Here is a 20,779-nt window from a genome sequence, read left to right as displayed (position 1 = left end):
CAAGCCTTTCCTACCTAGATAAAAAACTGGGGTTTGGGACCCGAGGGCAGACCTTTCTACTGGATCCCAGAGGAAAGTCGGACTTTTTCCACATCATTGCTGGATCTTCGGAGGAAAACTGCACCTTCTACAGGAGCACTGCTTCAACAGAACAACATCCGTCATCCAGGAGGACTGCAGCCACCACTTATACGGACTGCTACCAACACCCTGACTGACAGGGTGTCAGGTTGTGTTTCTGACTGTGTTGGTGGTTGTTTCTTTTATATTATTGCATGTATTTTATTTTTTCTCTTTTCTCCTATTAAATTGTATTACTGACTTGGAGTCTTGCACTGGTTTTACTTTCAAACTAACACAATATCATATAGGAAGGAAAATAAATTCTTTTTCCCAATATTTTTATTATATATAGACTCTGACAGAAATCCTGCAAATTTTTTCTTTATGTGTAATAGCAGTTCTTGTAAGTGTTAATCGTTCAAATGGTAAAAATAATATTGTCATCTTGGCAAAACAGCTGAAAGGCTGTTTTTACTAGACTATCTAGTTTTTACTACGCTTTCTAGTATAGAGGAAGAGCTTGGGGGTGACAAAGTCTGCTCAAAAGTAAATTCATCAACCAGTTTGCTTTTTTGTTTCAGAGTACTGAAATAATAGTTTTGACAGCCATCGCTTCGTGACAGAAGCTGAATAGAAATCCTTGCAATTTCGGACTTTTGGTTACAATTTCTTACTATCTCAATTTCCAGTTCTGCTTAAAGGGTAGCATATTGGAGGCTGCATCAGCCCATTTCTCAGCAGATCCTGTTGTGAGAAATACTGCTATGGAAACTTGCTCTAACAGAGCTTTGTTTCTTGTTAACAGAGCTTTCTCTTCTGCCAGCTGTTGTAATAGTACAGAACAGACTGTAACACAGAACCATCTTGAGCATCACGATTTTAGAAAATTTTAATGCATGACGGAAGTGAGTGAGAGAAAATGGATCACTGAATAAATATTTAAGGAAATGGACATTAACAAAGAAAAGTACTAAGTTCTAAATTGTCCATTTTATTCACACTGCCTGGAGTAGCTATTGATAGTGTAAGCGCAGTTGACATTACTTGTGTAGGTTTTTTCTTGTTTTGTTTTGTTTTTTACAATTTCCTTTCATCAATTTCTTCTTCTATCTTTTCATTTGACTTGGTTCCCTGATTTCAAGATTTCATTTCCTTGCATGAAAGGAAATGAAATCTTGCCATTTAAATGAGGATCAATTCAGCAAGGTTTGGTTCACTTCCCTGTGCTTCATGTCACCCTTTCCCCTTTTATTGTTTTCACTTTGGTGCAGAATTTTTTCCCCAGCATTTCCTTTTATCAATTTCCTCTCCTGTCTTTTTGTTTGACTTCGGTCCCCAATGTCAAGATTTCAATTAGTATAATTTGGCAAGTGTGGGTCCTTTTCACTGAACCTCATTTCATCACAATCATTTGGTTGTAATCACTCCTTTGCAAAATTTTATTTTTTAAAAATTGCATTTTATTTCATCATATCTGCTTTCCAAAGTGTTTCTTAGATTTTCTTCTCTGATTTAAATATTTCATTTCCTTTCATGAAAGGAAAGCCTTCATTTCATGAAAGGAGGTGACATCTTGTGACTTCAATGAGGATCAATTTGGCAAGGTTCGGTCCGTTTCGCTGCTCCTCATTTCATCCCAATCCATTTCATTTTAGTCACTTCGTTTCAGGATTTTTATCACGCCACATTTAATGTTTGATAAAAAGTCACTGCTTTAAAGAGGCTTTTAAAAGTTGCTTTCTGGCTGCACTGCCATCCCTTGTGTTTGTTCTACCAAAGTTAGCAGAGTGTCTCTCTGACTTTACTAGTCTGTTATGTGCAGCAACTTTTTATTGAGGTCTGCTAGACATCACTGTGCTATGTAATTTCCTTCTTCCTCTGTAATTTTCTTAGCAGACATCATTTTTCCTGTATAGATATGCCATCAATCAGATGTCTCTTAGTTCCAGCATTTTTAGCATTCATATACAGGAAAGTTTCATAGCTTTAATTCAGATTTATGTCAAAACCACACAAAATGGTTGTGACCTAGACTTGTGCTTCAGGAGCATGAGGTATCTTTTGCCCTCATGCTGTTACCGTACAAAAGTATTGAGAATAGTCAGCTGCCTCTTTCACTCAAGTACAATAATATCAGTGAGCACTCAGAGTCTTTCTGTGAAACTTGTGGCACTGAACAGGAGAGTGTGTGGCACAGAGAGCTGTGGGCTGAGCAAAGAATCTTTGTGTGCACATGGGAACATTTGCCTTGCTTGTCTGACGTTACTTATCTGACATGTTTTATCATGCAGAGTGTTGAAGTCTTTCCCTTGCTCACCTTTCTTGTACCATTGTTGCCTGGAACAGCCCCATGTTACAATACAATGGGAAGACCAGACAGAAACATTAGCTTGGAAAACTCAGACCTAGGCTGGTGGCAATGGTGATGGAAATTTTAACTTCTATTGTACAACTGATTTATCTCTCCTCAGGCCTCTCTCCACATCTCTGTACATGACATGAAAGGCATAAAATTCCAATTATGAGATCCATACAGTATCTGAATTCACTTCTATCTCTGTTGATTGTGAAGCCTAGTTTTTACTTCTGTTTGCTCTAAACAAAGATCATGGAAGAACACTAAACCCCCTTAATTTCTGGACGGTAAAAAGCTTGACACTGAATATGTAGAGCTTTACATTTTCTTAATTTAATCCACAGAAAATTAAAGTAAACCTTTTCTTTTTAAGTGTTAATTTTTAAAAGTTATAATAATTTCTTATAGACTAAAAATATTTGCAATTCACTGTATATTTAAAGAATTCTTAGAATTTTTTAGAATACAGAATCTTTCAACATTTTTGGAAAGAAGTATATTTTCTGGAAAAGCAGCTATCCATATATGTGTCCAGTCAAGATAACATGACCTTAGAATTTTAGAAGTCATTGATTGCTTGGGCGGTGGTTTTGTTCCCTTCCATGTTCGAGATAAAAAATTTCAGAAGATACATTTTTATTTAAAGAAAAGAGCTTGTGTCTTGCATTTGAAGCCACACATTAAAGACCAAATATAGAATATCACATGACCAAATGGGACATGTGTTCCTGTCTCCACAGACACATAATTAGGGAGGAATAGAGGGCAGTGCAGAAAAGCAATGAGTTAAACTATTGGACAGAAAAAATTATATTTAATATTTGGTAACTAATGCAAATGAAGTCATGCTGAACTGCCAACGATGGCAACCATACATAGCTGAATAAATTATTAATAAAATTTCCTGGTTTGAAGATAGGGTTTAAGAATTATTTATGAAGCTCTTTTCCTTCAAGGGGATGAAATGATGGTAGCTGTTCATCTTGTTTCTGCCATGCTATGGTTATAAGTTATCAAATACATTGTTAGAATTGGCCCTTATTTCAACACCAAATATGATCACTTGTGTTTAGTTTGTTGGGTGAGGATCTGTGCAAACATAGCTTACACGATTACTTGCAGAAATTTTTGTAAAACTTGTTTAGAGAAACACAATTAACGTCAAATACTGAGGCAGGATTTGGAAACTTGGAATGGAAATGGAACTGACAATAAAATATATTTTTTATAATTTAGGAAATAAACAGAATTTAAATTAATTTTCATCCCTATCATTTTTGGCCAATGGAAACAATAGAGTGTGTTGCATTTATGGCTGAAATGACAAAATTTTCACATCTTTACTTGAGTTGATTGAGAAGTTCCTGTTAAATAAGAACTTGAAAAAGAAACAGGGAAACTTGAAGCAGAGCACAAGACAACTGTCACTGCTGCTAAGGAGGTAAAGAATCACAGCCTGGAGATAATTCAGAGATGCTGCCTTATGCATTCTGCTTAACCCTTGGCACCAATCCACACTCTACACCACAGCCTTGGAACAGCTATAAGGATGGATGGAAGATGGTTGTGAGGGATAAGTGAAAAGAAAAATAGCTGCAATCAGTGGTCTTCTGATTCCTGAGTGCCCTACTAAGCTCTTGAGAGTACACTGTTATTATAAGACCTAGTTTCTTTTCTGTTCAGTACCATTTTTCATGTAGTTACTTTGGAATGAAATACAGCAGAATAACTGTCTGTTAATTTGCATTCAGCTCTTATTCTGGCAAAGATCAGGAGGAGTTTTGTCAGCAGAAGCCATGATAGGTCCTTAGCTCTGCTCTGGAGGTACGAAGTAGTAATGACTGCAATGGAAAAGGGTGAGCAATGTAAGGGCTGCCAGGGAAGTAAATGGGCATCAGCTGAACAGCTTGGTGTTCAGGAAGAGGGGAAAGAGTATAAACAGTCCACATTAAGAAAGTATGTAAGAATAGAGTGGCCCCAAATTTGTTGATTAGGCAGAGCTGGGAGCCCATCGTCGTACTGAGTACTTCACCAGTTGCAGTTACTTCTCTTTGACACTTTTCTTTGTTTATGCTCAGTATCAAGACTAGACTACAAAAAAGAAAATAAACAAACAAACAAACAAAACCAAAAACCACCAAAAAAAAAAAAAAAAAAAAAAAAAAAAGAACATTAAAAACCCCAACCAAACCACCCCCACCCCAAAAAAAAACCAACCAACCACTATTCCTGATGTATTCTGTTGGAAGATACATGAGCACCATCTCTTTATGCATCTTGGTTTCCTTTTAAGGGAGAGCATGGAGCCTCTATTGTAACAGTTCCTAGAATAGAGTGTGATGTGCAGTGTACTGCCAGGCTTGCTGCAGACAAAAGTTATACTCTGCATGAACTAAATGCTCATATGCACAAGCTGGTTTTGTCTAATGGCTACACAGTGCTTGCATTTTTGTCTCTTAAAGGAAAAACTAAATGAAATTTAAGTACAATTTTTCAACTGACTCCTTTCTTATTCTACAGATTTTTCTGCAAAAATTGCACCAGAAGTGTTTCCTTTCTGGTGCTGAGACCTTTCTGTTCAGTTTTCTTTATAATATCTTGTTACTGTATTTATGATGATTAGTTATGATTTTTATTCTTAAAAAATACTGAATGTAGATATTCCCTGAATGGGAACATTTTTATTTTCCATTCAGAGGGCATCTGAATTCAGTTTATCCTTTCTCACCTTTTGGGTGTTTTACAAGTTTGATTGGTCTCTTAATTTATGTCTGCATCTGTGTCTCAGTTTTATTTACTCATTTCTGAAGGGTCAAAGGCAACAGATGGTGAGCTTTTTAAAATGGGTGTGTCTGTTAATTTCTACAATGCTTTGATATTGAATTGACTAGACTTAGAAGTAGTTTCAGTAACAAAAGGTACTGCATTTGTAGTGTTTTTTATACTAGTAAAGATAAGGTGATTATTTAATCTCCTCCAGTTGGGAAGACTAGGAGACTCCTACTGTAACTAATCCAAAATTACTGCCAGTGTGATTTTAAAGATTTCATGTGCATTTCCATCACACTATTACAAGGACCAACAAAAGCAGCTACATCAAATGCAAATGTGGTTTGTGATTAGAAATACAAATAGGTCTAGAATATTGTTAATAAAAGCAGGGAGGGCATAAAAGTAATTCTAAGAGCTGTAAGTAGGGAGTGTGTGGAATTGTGTCTCTGTAAGAATTATACAACTATTATATAACATCAAAGAAATAACCTTTTCTGCTTGGATCTACAACCCAAAATATTATCCTGAGAACTAGTGTATGATAAACAATGTTTCTAATTTCTAATTCTGTAACAGAATTTATGCTTTTCAGTCAGTTTCATTGCTGTTAATGCTTATCATGTACTAGCCAGCTTAGGCAAAATGACATATTTTCCAAAGCCATCTTTTGCAGAACATTTGAAAATTTCCCCTGTGAGCTCTGCAGCTCTCAAAATCAATATGAACGTTACTTTGAAAATACTTTGCTAGTGAGGACATAGAATTGTTTAGCTTGGAAAAGACCTCTAAGATCATTGTATCTATCTCTTTAACCAGACCTTCCAGTTTCACCACTAAACCATGTCCCTAAGCACCATATCTGCATGTCTCCCAGATGCCCCTTCAGATTTTTCTTGTCTTTTGAAGTTGTAGGCACTGAAAGCACATACACTTAGAGTTACAAGAGCAGTATTAGAAATGCTGCTTGGATTAATTATCCAGTGGATTAAATTTTTTTTTCAAAGGTTTGCTTATTACTTTAAGTAACAAGAATATCAGTTTTCTGTGAGGACTCTTGACCTACTCTCTTGGCAGATCTCCCATGACTGGGCTATTTCTTGACTTAGGTAGCTCACTATGTTAAGACCATTGTCCATTAACTTATTTATATTTTGAAATTATGCTTTGATGTTCAAATCCCTTAGAAGGGGAAAGAATATTTTTTGGCATTGAAGTAGAGGGAGGGGTTTGGAAAGAACAACTAATTCTTTTTAATAATGTCACAGCACAAGTCAGACCATATATAGGTGTAAAAATATTATAAAAAGAAGCTGTATGAATTTAATGTATAAATTAGAAATAATTTCATCCGTATCTGTGTTAATCACTGACTGCAAGCTGAGTATATTATAGTGGGATTAACAGCTGTTTCCCAAACATACTGCTTTTTCTGTAACACTGAACTCAGTCATGCCTTCTTTTCCATCAACACTGAATAAGTAGAGATAGTATAGTCCCATATGACTGAATGAAAGCTAAGGGATCTGGAAACATTCACTTCAGTTTGAGAAATTAAGTCCTGGGATCCCACTTTTTCTGCAATATAAGAAAAGTGAACCTACATTACAGTTGTTCACATATTCAAAGAGAATAAGGCTGTTTTGTGTAAAAATTAATTGGGCAGCAGGAATTTCCCCATGACCTCAAAATCCCTGCACTTCTTCTGCCTCCCAATGGCCAAACAGGCTGGAGTTAGAGCTACAGAATTGGATCAGAGCTAGGAGGTTAGTGCACAGGAATACAGTTTAGGAGTTTCAAGATGCAGGAGGCTTGCTTCAGGGATTAGTGAAAAGAACTGGATTGAGGGATTAGTGTAGAGTATTGGGTTAGAGATAAAGGTTGAAGCCTAACTGAAGCAGTCTGCAATCACCATCTCACCCTGTTGCCATGATGACTCAAATCTCCATGATTTTTTTTCTCATACACTGAATCATCAGTCTGATGTCTCAAGGGATCTGAGGACTTCTGAGCTATCAACAGTGAGTGGAACCTTTTTACACAAAGTACCCTGTAGATAATTCTCCTTTGTGTGAACATTCACTCTGAAGGTAGAAAGAGGTTTTATATGACTACATACAAATGAGGAAACCAGGTATTGGAAGACAGTAGAATCTGGTATATGGGATGAAAACTGACAAGAAAATTAGTTGATTCATGAGAGGCAGTGGGTTCCCTTCCACTAAACAGGTTGACTAAATCAAACTGCCAAGAAAGAAGAGAACTCAGATGAATGGACATCAGGCAGCTGGTGTCTCTGATCCAAGAGTGAATCAAACGGTTGATCTAGGAGAGGAAGGGAAGGGCAGATATCTATGTACAATAGAGATGAGAAAGGGGAAAGAGTAGCTGATAATGTAATTACAACAGAATTTTAAAGTATTGTCATGAAATGGGTTCAAACCCACATGGGTCACCTACTATGGCTCAGTTCTGTTCTGTGTCAGTTTATTTGTTCGGAGATAAATGTGAAATTGCAATTAATTTGCAATTGATGCTTAAGGCTGTTAGTCAATAGTATATATTAATTCAACTAAATCAGCTTTAAGGCTGATTTAGGTTTAGTTGGTCTAACATTTAGGCTCAGGCAAGACATTTCAAGATCTAGACCAGAATAATACCTTACCCTCCAATAAATTTTCTGTGGTACTGATGTTCAATGTGTTTCAGCATGTGAAAAATAACAGGATGTGTCTAACTGTTCTTCTGTAAACTAGAAAAGAACCATTGTTTTGCATCTTCTCATAAATAGGATTGTACCTTGCCAATAGAAATTCTATTACTTCTTGATAAAAATATAAAAGATGGAGAGAAGGTAGGGATTAAAAAAATAAAAATTGCTGCTTGATATTTTATTGAAATTCCTATAAAATTAGCTGAAACTGAGTGTGAACTAGGTTGAATAGGGCTACAGTAATAAGCTAGCCAGAGCAGTTAATGTACAGACAACAAGTAATATCAGTCTGTCTGGAAATTAGTATTAGGAACAGGTTTATTAAGTGTCTCCTTATGTAAGCACTCGGAGAGGGTACTGATAATAGTTTAGTGAAATCTGAAGGTAGTACTGAAATGATGAAAGAGGTGCTTACAGTATTTGAAGCAGATAATAAAATGTTAATTTTAGGAAAATACAGATTTATAATATAAGAAAATAAAAAGGTGGATGTTGGCAAAAACAAAAGAGGAGGTAATTTATATAGCTGAGGAGGATCTCAGCAATGCCTTGCAAAAACTCATGTGCGTGAATGGGAAGAGACGCACATGAAAAGTAGTTTAACAGAGGAGATCTCGGGTGACAGAAATGTAGTGGAAAAAAATGATGGCTTAAAGTGATGCTACAAAGATAACCCACTCAAAACTGACTTGCCATCCAACAGCATCTAAGGTAGGGAAATCTTTGTATGGTACTGATGTGACAACTCAGAACAATTTATTATCAGAGAAATAACAAAACATAGGCATTTTAAAGACTGGAAACCATCCTATGCCACTCCATTCTGTGCTGGTAAATCCAAGAGTGCATGAAATAGGAGTGAATTTTAAGAATTTTGGCAAAAAAAAAAAAGAAAAAGCTGTCTGGACTGTTCTCCATAGCTGCTCTAATAGTGATGTACATGTATTGAAATTGCTTATGGCAGGTTGAAAATAAACAAAGAAAAAACCCCATATGTAGAGTTAAGCTGTGTAATTCTTTGCCACAGGCTATTGCAAATGCTAGAAGTTTTCTGGTGCTCAGAACTGATTGGATACATTAATAGAAGAAAAAATTATCTAGGTTATTAAAAGAAAGATGTTAACTATGGTCGGGAAATTTTAGAATAAAAAGCTAAAAGCTAGGTGTCAATTCTTGAGAAATATATTTCTCATTTTCTTTCTACTTTTCCTTAGAAATCCTCTACTGGTGTTACTGCGTACAGTATACTGACCTAGACAGACCTTTTGTCTGACATTTATGGTTGGTTCCATTGTCTCACTAAATCTTCTTAAACCTAAAGATATACTTTATCTAAAGGCAGTAAGTAATTCTCACCATTGCAAATCTCCCTCTTTACCTTTAGAAGTGATTACTGAGTCCATGTGGTCCATAAAACAATGAGACACCAGTTTTTCACTAAATGGTCTCATTTAAAAGGAATCCATTTTCTGGGAAGAATGAGATGATAAATAACAAAAAATAGCCTTACTTCAATACGCACTTTTTTGTCAACAATTGGGAAAAAATGTATTATTCTGTTGTACATCCCTTCCTTGGCAAGTTTCTGTTTTCCTATGTTCTTGATCTCCTAAAAATTGACATAAAGTGATATACTGGAACTAGCTCTAGGAACTGCAGATGAGGTGAAGGTGAAAGTGCTTAACGCCTTCTTTGCCTCAGTCTTTAGTGGGAAGACGGCTTGTCCTCAGGACAGCTATTAGATATATTGGATATTAGGAAAAAGTTTTTTACAGAAAGAGCAATAGTGTTGGAATGATCTGCCTGGGGAGGTGGTGGAGTCACCATCCCTGGATGTGTTTAAAAAAAAGACTGGATGTGGCGCTTGGTTTAGTTGAGGTGTGTGTTGGTTTGAAAGTAAAACCAGTGCGAGACTCCAAGTCAGTAATACAATTTAATAGGAGAAAAGAGAAAAAATAAAATACATGCAATAATATAAAAGAAACAACCACCAACACGGTCAGAAATACAACCTGACACCCTGTCAGTCAGGGTGTTGGTAGCAGTCCATATAAATGGTGGCTGCAGTCCTCCTGGATGACGGATGTGGTTCTGTTGAAGCAGTGCTCCTGTAGAAGGTGCAGTTTTCCTCCGAAGATCCAGCCATGATGTGGAAAAGGTCCGACTTTCCTCTGGGATCCAGTAGAAAGGTCTGCCCTCGGGTCCCAAACCCCAGTTTTTTATCTAGGTAGGAAAGGCTTGGCTCCTGCCCCTGGTTGGGGCATCTCCCAATGGGATGATGTAATCTTATCAGTCACACAATAGGACTGAATGGCCCATTAATGGAATATATCTTCTGGAGGAAGGATGGGTTGTGAATAGATAACGATGATCATCCCCCCATCTTATCAGATGGCACATCAGCAGAGGATATCTCCCACAGAGATAAGGATCACCACCCCTCCCACATTTTAACAGATGTTGATAGAATACACATTTTTGCATTGTACCCCAGGACAAGGTGTTAGGGCATGGGTTGGACTCCATGATCTTGGAGGTCTCTTCCAACCTTGTGATTCTGTGAATTACTAAACTTAGAGAAAAAGCTTCTGGTTTATAGACCCTTAATATTGCTTGAGGAATAGTATGCTTTATTTTGAATAAAACAGCATAGATGTCAATTCTTGTCATGCAAATAACATTCTGCTTTTCTGGATGAATTTAAAAGTATCTGATACAGACAATTTCCTAGAAAAACTAATTTCTTTTTCATCCTGTGGTACAGCACAAGTGTCCTTTGATCTCTGACAGAATTATTGCATATAAGTACTTACTTTGTTGCAGTTCATAAGCTTATTTTTCATCAATTCCATCTATATTGCTACAGTGAGAAAAGCTTGTGGCGTTACGTCCCCAAGAATTTCAAAACAAAAAATAAAGCTGGTAAACTTCAGGTTAACTCTGGTGGTCCTTCCTGAAATGATGTGAAATATTATTGTATATGATCTTACAAGCAACCTGTCTTCCTGGTTTCTTAGTATTATATGATCTTCATTTGCAGAAGTTAACTGGGCTAAAGTGAGTTGAACTGGACATGTAGCGGTGACTCATCTGATAGAAGTGGAAAACCCAGTCTGTAAATTCTATGCTAAAATTTTATGTCCTTTTATGTCTGTTTTCTGAAATTTCTTAAACTATTGTGAGTTTGCAAAGCTTCTGTTTCTTTCTGGATTTGAAAGAATGAAAAGGCTTTGTTGGGGTGGATTAAAAGGGCTGTGATCTGCTATATATTTTCATTGATAATCAGACTGAATATCCTGAAAGGAAATATTTTGCTGAAACAGTGATTGCCTCAGTATGATTTAAGAGATAAATTTTACTGTTTTCTATTACAAAAATTCTTCTATCTGAATAGGAGATTCACTAATTTTTAATAGCTTAGTCGTAGGATTACTTCCAGAATCATCAGGAAAGAAATAGGTATTCACCTTTTATATGACACTCTGCAATTAAATTTAAGTAAAATCTAGAATGAATTATGTGTACAGAAATTTAATAAATACTAGTGTCAAACATAAAACAATATGTATTTAAAAATCAGTCCAGTAGTGAGAGGGCTGAAAGAGTTGAGAGTGAAAATTTTTGTTCACTTTAGGCAGCATTTGATTAGGGTATACCTCACTTTCCAGTTAGTGGATAAAAAACCCATTTCTATCCAGGTAGGGAAGTTTTCACATAGACAAACAAAAATCTGATGTTAGAGAAAGAGCAGAGGCTTAGAGGGATCAGTATTCTGATGTGGCATTCCACAGTCCCATCTCCTTATTTCTGTGTACTGGAGCAGAGTTTGTGACATTCCATTCCTTTGAAACACTGCAAAAATAAGTTTCTACAGTCAGGTGTTTCAAACAAAGATTGGGGGTAGGGGAAAGGGGGGGAGAAATGTTCCCCTAATGGCGTCCAAATCCCTAAAGATATCTCAAGTGTCCATTAAAGATCCATGGGGACATAGCAATAAAATCCCTAAAGACCCAATTGATTTTTCAAGGACAGTCCACTCCAGTCAGACAACCAAGAGATCCGCCTGAATGTGCTGGTTATGATCTGTCTGTAGCTTTTCAATCTAGTCAGTAGTAGTAGTCAGTAGAGAATATGCACCGTGAGTTGTGTATTTCATAGAAAATTGCTAGTGATAAGAAAACACACTTAAGCTGTCAAAAGCTGAGTTGTTAGAGGAAATTATTCTTTCCATTCGTAGTCAGACTCCTTCCTCTCTCCCTTGCCAAGGTAACTGCTTATGAACGACTGCTGTAAGTGACCCAGGGTATGGGTCCTGATGAGTACAGAGGAGTGGATCCCTCTGTGTCTGCTCCTCTGAGTGGAGTGAACTGTGCACTGATTTGCAAAAGGATGGAGCACAGGGAAGAGGGAAAATTAAGACTGCCTATTGTGCTTAGCAACAAATATCATCCCAAGCATTTTCCATCACCACTGGTCTCAGGATGATAACTCCATGAAACGAACAATCATGGAAAGTTAACAAGCAGCGTTGTTTTTGGATGGTCACCTACCATTCATAAATGTTTGTTCTGTCTGTGCTAAAAAGTTACAGTTTATCCTGACAGTACGTAAAGATACTATCCAGCCCTGAAGGTGCTGCAGACCCAGTGTTTGCTTAATCAGAAATTTTTATTTGAGCAAACCATCAATAGTTACACCCTAGGGATACTTCCAACAAAAAGACATGGGGTGCTAGTGAAATTGTGCCTGATTTCTTCTGAGTGTACCATCTTAACTAAGGATCCTGTGCTGCAATACGAATAGGACCTCCTCACTCCATGTGTCTGGGATACAAAGACCATTTAACTACCATGGGAATGAGAGGAAGAGCAAAAGGCCAAGGATTTTCTGTCTGGAAAAGGGAGAACAGAAGGGAAAGGTGATAAGAATGCATGGAAAAGATGAAGAGGGAATAATTACTTTAGGGTTTGTCATTCAAGTATTAGTTTTGCTTCCAAGAAATCAGGTTTCATCAGAAACTTCAGTTTCATTATAAAAATGAAACTACAAAGAGATACATTTAAAAAAGCAGAGAAATTTCTTTGTGCCTTATATAGTGAAACTGGGGAACTCTGCTGCAATGTGTTGTAAAGACCAGTGTTTACATGGATGCAGAAAAGCAACGAGAAAGCTTTGTGGATGAAAAAGAGCTGTTGATATGTTGTCAAGAGCTGATAAATGATAAAGATATTACCTCAAACCCCAGAATTTATGAATGAAGTTCACTAGATTATCTTTCAGGTCCCTTCCAACATGAGTCTTTCTGTGACTGTATGAATTTCTTGCACCACAAGTGATTTATGTGACCAGATGACTATATGGGGAGGGATAAATACCTTTGTTTTTTTACAGTCTTTCTTGGGCATTTTCTGTTGCCTGCTGTCAGAACAGCTGGATGTTGGGTAAGGCTGTCAGTGTGCAAGCTAAGCCCATATCCCCTGATACAGATTTCTTATGGTGAACTCGGATCTCTAAACCCTAACAAATGTAATGGGAATAATTACTGTAGTTTCCGTGATCTTTGACATGGCTGTTGCTATAGTTCTGTCCTGGCATGTCTGTGACTGCAGCCCCTTAGATCATACATGTGGGATCTTGGGAGAACATTAAGAGGAGACGTGAACTTCAGCAAGGAGGGAGTGAAAACAAAATTCTGGGACTACTAGTAATCTCTGTACTTGCTGACATTTTGCAAGGTCAGTAAGCTTGCTGCTGCTTAAACAGAAAGCTCAGCTGTTGCTTTTTTCCTCTGGTCTGACTTAATTCACGTGTGCCAAGATTCTGTAAAGCTGCCAGAAAAATTTATGTCGAAAGCCTCCAAGGTTGGCATCTTCTGTTTTTAAACAGACAAATATTTTGATGAACTTTTAATTCAGTATATTTATTAGACATGCAGTGTCCCAAGTCGCAAAGTAATAAGCCACATACAGACACCTACCAGCTTTCCGGCTAATTATTGGAGAAATCTGATTCTTTTTCTGTTACCTGCTGTAAAATGTACGTCACAGTCCACTTCTGACAGTTATGTGCAGTCATGCCTGCAGTATGAAATCCATCTGCAGGGTTGGGCTGCTACAAAAGTAGATGGTACAGTGAAAAAGAGAAGAGAAATGGAGATCTCTGCATTTGATGTCCACTAATGCCAGAGACCATTTGTGCTTTGCATGTACAGAGCACTTCATGAAACCATTTTTCAGGTACATGCAACCGGTCTCTCTTTTTTTTTTTTTTAATTTATATTGTAGATACAAATTTTGTAATTTCCTCAGGAAATCAATGTTAAAATTGAGATGAAATTATTTCGATTTTTTTTTCTCCTTTAATATACTACAGTGTTGTTAAGAAGATTTCAGTTGTTCACCACTATTCATCTCCATTAGAAAATGAAAGAGTACTCAGGGAGAGAAAGTTGTCTAACTAAAGTCACACTTATCTTTTGTCCCAGGAGAATGTTCTGGCTATCTTGGATCTACGGATGTAAACAGTTATTAAAATGCTGCACACATTTCAATAATACAGTTAACCTTGGTATTAGGCATGAAGAAAAACATACTGTAATATGAATAATAATAAAATCAATTAGCAGTTCTTTTTTCTGCACACACTTTTTATTTGTTTCTTAAGGTTGAAGCTACTGTTGCAAATACACTCTATTTACCTGCTCATGTATGAATAACTATGCAGTTATTGCTGAAAGTAAGAGAACTTCTTTTAAATGCTTTTCCCTACTGTGCTGGCAGTCTCTAGCATTAACACTTAAAAAAACAAAGTTTGAGGGTGAATTGAACAGAGTTTCACATGGCCTAATCAAAATTGTGCTCCATTGCCAGCTGACAGGAGTAGTCTGCTGTGATTTCTAACAATGCTTGTGTACCTTCCAAACATTTCAGATAAATGGAATTGTAATATTATTTCAGTATAGTGGTCTCTAGTAGGTATCTCTTAGCTTAAAATTGGGTCTATTGCAGATTTATTAGAATGGGCAAACGTCTTGTCTGCTTGATATTCTGAACTATTTTTAAAACAATTTTTTGTATTAATGAAAATTTTGAGAACTGAAGTTTGGCAGGTCTTCTGATTGATTTAATTCTGCTCTTGTGTTCAAATCTTACATTGCTAAAATAGTCACAGAAGATGGAGTGAAATTCTGAATGCTGTAAATGTTTTCAACTTGACACAGTGACAAGTTTACAAGACTCCCTGCAAGGTCTGAGCTAATTTTAGATGTAATTACAAAGATGTATTTACCTGATTGTGTCTAATTAACACCAGAAGATATGTCTGAAGCTTGAAGCATGAATTCATGTAAGCTACTTTATTATTTTCGGTATATATCTAAACCAACTTAATCCGTCTGCAGTATCTCTAGATCAACTGGATACTAAAAAGAAGTCCTCTCTTAGTTGCATGCACTATTATATGAACCATTGTTCAATAAAGCATGAAACTAGCACAGTTGTGCTATAACGTACTGAAAAGTAACTTTTATTTAAACATCTTACAGGATAATGTCCTGTATTCGACATCCAATGAGGGGGATTAATTTCAAATGTTTATAGCATTTTTATTTCCTAAAAGGAAAAAAATGAAAATACTGTGAAATATTTCTGCTGTTGAAACACTTCACAGAATCACAGAATGGTTTGGGTTGGAAGGGACCTCAAAGATTGTCCAACCTTGCCTTTATCCAATTCAAACAGAAATAATATATGTCTAGTTCCTAAACAGAAGTAAACTTTGAGTCATGAACTTAGTTACTAAAACCGAATTTCATAATAAGTTCATTAATTGTTTCTGTGCTGTGCCTGCTAATGATCTTGTGAAATACACAATTGAAAATATGTGTGCAAACACAACTGTGCTCATGCTGGAGAGGAGCTCACCTTCTCATACTTTTGAGACGTAAAGTGTTTATGCAAACCTTTTATGCAAAACACATTGGCATGAAAGTACTTTACCAGTAATGCATAAACACTCTGGTCAGTCCTTTCCAACTGCTTGCAAACTGTAGGAGACAAACCATACAGAATGCCAATATTAAGAATTTTTATCCTCATCAGCTCTGTAGAGCAATTCACCCATGCAACAGCAAATAGATAACCTAGGGAGGGGGATAAGGGAGTTTAGCAGGAAAGCAGAATTGGACACATTTGATATTGACTGGTTTTGTTTCTTCTGGTGGTTTCTTCATGCTTTTCTTTTATGTCTGGTTGGAAGATGGGGCACAGTATGGAATGACTGATAAGATTCCGTGTGATGGGAGCAAAAGAATTTATATGATCAGAGCCTCAAGCTGCACTTAGCTGGCTCTTAAAACTTCAACAGAGTGATATATTGAGTGCTGCCAGCGATTCAGGTGCTAAACTTTATATTAATGCTTTCCTTACTTTTTCTCTGTGACCTATTAGGTACAAGTCATGTGGTGCCAGGTGTCAATACCAATGGCCAATTTTCCATCAAAAATAAAACAATCATAGAGCTAGCTGGTAGCAGAAGTGTCTCTCAGGAATGCTTGCTTAATGTATGGCATGTAGCACAGAAGAGTGGAAGTACCTTACTCCTGTGCAATCTTACATAGGCATGGGTAAAAAACCTAATTGCCTATTACAGAATAAGATGTAAACAGGTACTCTGCTCATTTATGCAGTTGTGGCCAGTAAAGACAATATAATTTGATTTCAGATACTTGAAAGGTAGATTTCTACGTCTAAGTTGGTTGTGTAAGTTGGCTGTGCAGCCAAATTAGCACTTCCAGGCTGTGGTGCTTTAATGAAGCTGAATCATCTTCAGGAGGATCCTGTTGCTCCAGTCTGATTCCAGAGAATTTTGATAAGCATCTTTGGAAGTAGCTACAGTCAGGTGGGGACCTAATGAACTGAACTCAAATCCATAGTACTCTTTCCATTCCTCTGACAGAAGGGAATCTTCTACCTCATTGCTCAAGTTTGTTGTGTTGTCCTGGTCTTGCAATAACTCAGTCATGTGCATAATACGTATTTGGATAATACTGAAAGGATTGGGTTTTTTTATTGTGGGACTTTAAATGTTGAATGGAGAGATGTACAGTAGCAAGACCTATTAACAAGATTATACATTCTGAGCAATATAGGAAGGTCTAGAATGTAAGAACAATTCTTTGTTGAAAAAGTATAATACCTTCCGTTTTTTAAATAATAACGCAAATGATTTCTGTACTATGTACATGATTTAATTTTGAAAATAATAAAACGCATATCTCATTCAGAGATAATTCAGACTATATTCTCATTCAAACTATATTCTTGCATTATTTTTTGAAAGCAATATAATTTCAATTGTTTTAATGATGAAAGTAACTGAGAGGACCAAAACTTTTTTTTAATAGCTGAGTATGCTATTAATCAGTCTTATTGCTTGCTTTTCCATTTTCATGTATTATTTATGTAAATGTTCATAAATACTTGTGGACTGTTTTCATGTTGGCTATTTAATTTGCTAGAAATGGTTTGCTTTAGTATTCTTTTATTTTGCATTTGTAGCTTTGAACATGAAAGCTGCACATAAGAAAAAGGAAGATTAATTTTCTGTGTGACGTAGCTTTAATTTGCAGCTACTTCTTTTTTTTCTCCTTCTCCTGTGTTGGTCCATTCTGCCTTGTATAATGTGATCCTTCTACTATTCTTTACAATGGGAGGATTTTTTTAACATGTCATACAGTTTCTAAACTAGATGTGTTGCTTGTGATGGTTTTTAAACACCTGTAGCTACAAAAGGAATGTGGTTTACTGTGGTTTACATGAAGGGCTAAAGAATGGCCCATCCTTAGTCAAGAGTATCTGTTATTCCCATGAAAACTTATAGCTAGGCAGCAGGATTTGTCAATGTCCAATGAAAGGAGAAGTTTAGTACACTGTTTTAGATGGTTTGTAAGGTTGTCTAGAAAGGAGGGCTTCTGCACAGCTGACATTATCTCAGAAGAGCCCATTCTAAAAACTTTCTGTGGAAAGATCTAAAAGACACTCTGACTGACTTATTTGCAAATGCCTTATTTGTGTTCCCTCCTGGTTACTTTTGCTTTACTTTAAAATATTCAGAGCTGGTAGAAATTATTTTTCTTGCCTCTAGTTCTTGCATCTACTTCTATAACTTTTATAATAATAATTGTGAATTAGAAAAGGCAGAGAGAAAAATATTGAAATATAATGCGCTATTTCATGTTTCCTCAGGTCTGTATTTTTGTTAATCTGGGAAGAAAAACACTGGATTTAATTCAAATAGGTAGGTAAAGACAGAACTAATTTATCCTGTGTAGCTTTTGCCACAGTTATCTTTGCTCTGCTTTTAAATTGGTATGGATATGTTTCCAAATAGAAAAGTTATTCTTTCCTCTTAAAATTTAATTTGTCAGTCTCTGGGATAGGACTGAGAAATTGTGTGCGTGGGTGTACATGTAAGAAATACTCGGTTATTTTTCAGAATGTAAAAATTAATATTTAGCACTAGGACATACTTTGGTAGATTAGAATATTTTAAGCATCTAGTCTAACGCCCTGTGCAATCCCCTGTGCAGGGTAAACTTTAAATTACTAGGGGAGTGCCCAGGGCTTTGTCTAGTTGAGTTTTGAATGCAGTTTCTCTGGGCTCTAATCCAGAGCCTGACCATTAACAAAACGAATTTTTTTCCATTTATGCAGGCAGAATTTCCCCTGCTTAAACTTTTGAATATTTTTCCTTGTCCTTTTCTTGTGAAGATACGTAATGTGCCAATCTTATCTATTATTAATAATATTATCTTAGAATATAAATACAGTTATCAAATCCTGTTTCATTCCTCACCACATGAGGTAAAACAGCTTTGATAAGTACTGCTTACAAAACAATGAATAATACCTAATGACTCCAGTATTTTTTATTTATATGTGGAGTGCAGGTATTTTCAATGCTTATTTAATTGAAATTTGGTTAACATTGCCAGTCAACTTTTTAAATCAATATGTTATACATTCCCCACTATATTTTCTTCCTTTAATGTATAAAGTAAATATCCTTTAAAAATATCTATTCTATTAGATTTCTGACATATAATGATTAGGGCATTGTAAGGTAGTTTTCCCACTCTCATGTGCTTTTATTTAGGGGTTATATTAAAATTTCCATTGCAAACGCAAGAGGAGGGCAAACACAGAAATTCTTGTGGGGTTTTTTTGTGTGTGAAAGCAGACCTCAACTACACAACTGTTTGAACTGTTCCGAAAAGAAGTAAGGTTACATCCAGCTCAGGATTTTCCAATTTATTTTTTGGTGCAAATTCTCTGAGGTCCAATCCTGCCCTGCAATTTTTTATAGAGAAGTTTAATTTGCAAGTAGGAAGAGATGAAGCTCCTCTGCAGCTTGTTTCTGCACTACCTCCCATTCAATTAAAAAAACCCCAAATATACCCTAAATGTCTCAGACAGACAAGTCCAAACTAGTATCCAAGTCTCCTAACTATTCAGAAACAGCTGTAATCTTTTCGGTCCTTGTCATAGTCTAGCCACATGAGTGTATTTTACCATAGTGTGACTGCCTTAAATTGCTTTCACTTGTTCTCCTTGAGCTGAAAATTACTTACTCAACAAGTACGTTAGTGAGAACAAGATGTACCATTCCTAAAGAAAAAAAGGCTTTTACCATACTTGCAAGGAATAGAAGTAGCTTTACAGCTCCTCCTTGAGAGGCAGCTTAGTTTTTTACATAAAATAAAATTATATAAGGATGAAAACATAGAAATGTCAAAATTGACTTTTGCTTATCTTACGACTTTATCTTACAACTTCCTTATCTAACATCTTTAACCTCGGGAATACTGACTACACCAGTGAAACCTATAACAATTGCTCCCCAAGTGTAAGAATGAGAGACGAAATTGCTGGGGAATGTTAGCATTTTTCTATAAAGTTGCCAAATATAAATGGGAATATAGTGGTGATAAAACAGTTTTTTATCTCATTACAAATATTAAATATTGCCAATTAGTAATCATAGCCAACATATAAGATTGAATACTTTTTAGTTGCTCTTTGACATCCACCAAAACAGCTTAATTTTAACCTCTTCCATAGGGAGAAAAATTAAAACATAAAAAGGTTTTTACTTGATTGCATGGGATTAAATCACTATGGTTTATGTAACTATGAAGGAAAATGGACCACTGACTCACTGGAGTTTTGAAAAGCTGTCCTTGTTGCTGACTGATGTCCCAATTAAAGATGTATTGTGTTCTTCGGTAGCTGCTTAAGCTTCTTTTATTTCTTGGTCCCCCATTATCGATAACAATATATTCACCCATTTTTTCAGTGTGTTTTCAATAGTACCTGCAGGTCCCAGGCACAGGACACAGTAAAAAGGGTCACCTTGTCAACTGGGAAGTTGAAATGGATTCTTCTCCCACTAAACTTGGTGAATGTTTGTGGCCAACTTAGAGAGAACAGAGAGCTTGAGTGAGAATTTACCAGTCTAAAGAAAGAGCGCAAGAGGGGAGGGAGCTTATCTCAAGGGTCTGGAGTTTTCCCTTGTTTTGCTGTAACCTGTAGTGGAACACTTCTGTTTCTTGCTTCATTTGCAGTCACTTGGAGCCTTTACTTCAAACAGAAGCTTAACCCCATGCTTCAATTTTAGTATTTCTGTTCATATATTTTATCAAATAATGATAATAATCAGCATTGTTAGAACCTATAGAATTTGTAAGTAACATTGTTAGGATTATTACAATATTAATAGAAGAGGTCTCAAAACTAACTCTTAAAATCTCTCAGTTGCTGAGTTCCTAATGCTAGTAAAATTCTATTATTTTTTTCATTAAGAAGATACCATTAATAGCA

The sequence above is a fragment of the Sturnus vulgaris genome, chromosome 4 (genome assembly GCF_052056855.1).
Source record: "Sturnus vulgaris isolate bStuVul1 chromosome 4, bStuVul1.hap1, whole genome shotgun sequence".
Classification (NCBI taxonomy): domain Eukaryota; kingdom Metazoa; phylum Chordata; class Aves; order Passeriformes; family Sturnidae; genus Sturnus; species Sturnus vulgaris.
This window is presented reverse-complemented; position numbering follows the sequence as displayed.